General features: G+C 36.5%; 1 protein-coding gene across 1 annotated transcript in view; it reads left to right on the plus strand.

Moving 5' to 3' along the window:
• Positions 1 to 334, plus strand: part of LOC116694197 (fatty acid 2-hydroxylase) — a 63,115-nt gene that overhangs the window by 57,476 nt on the left and 5,305 nt on the right. The window lies entirely within an intron of this gene.

Here is a 334-nt window from a genome sequence, read left to right on the forward strand (position 1 = left end):
CACACAAACACACACACACACACACGTGCCTGCCTTCACACACAGCCATATTACAATGCATGTTGACATTATGAAAACCTTAGCACCAGACATTCTTGAACACTTTCATTTTCAGTTTAGTTCCCATCCACATTCTCAGTTTTGTACGCACACAACAGAGATGGGAAAAGTACTCACTTTCCGTACTTAAGTAGAAGTACAGATACTTGTGTTAAAAAATACTCTGGTAAAAGTAGTACTGATTAAACTTCTTTACTCAAGTAAAAGTAACAAAGTACAGGCTAGGAAATTTACTTAAAGTATACAAGTAAAAGTAGCCTTGCGAATGACAACA

The sequence above is a fragment of the Etheostoma spectabile genome, chromosome 8 (genome assembly GCF_008692095.1).
Source record: "Etheostoma spectabile isolate EspeVRDwgs_2016 chromosome 8, UIUC_Espe_1.0, whole genome shotgun sequence".
In the NCBI taxonomy this organism is placed as follows: Eukaryota; Metazoa; Chordata; class Actinopteri; order Perciformes; family Percidae; genus Etheostoma; species Etheostoma spectabile.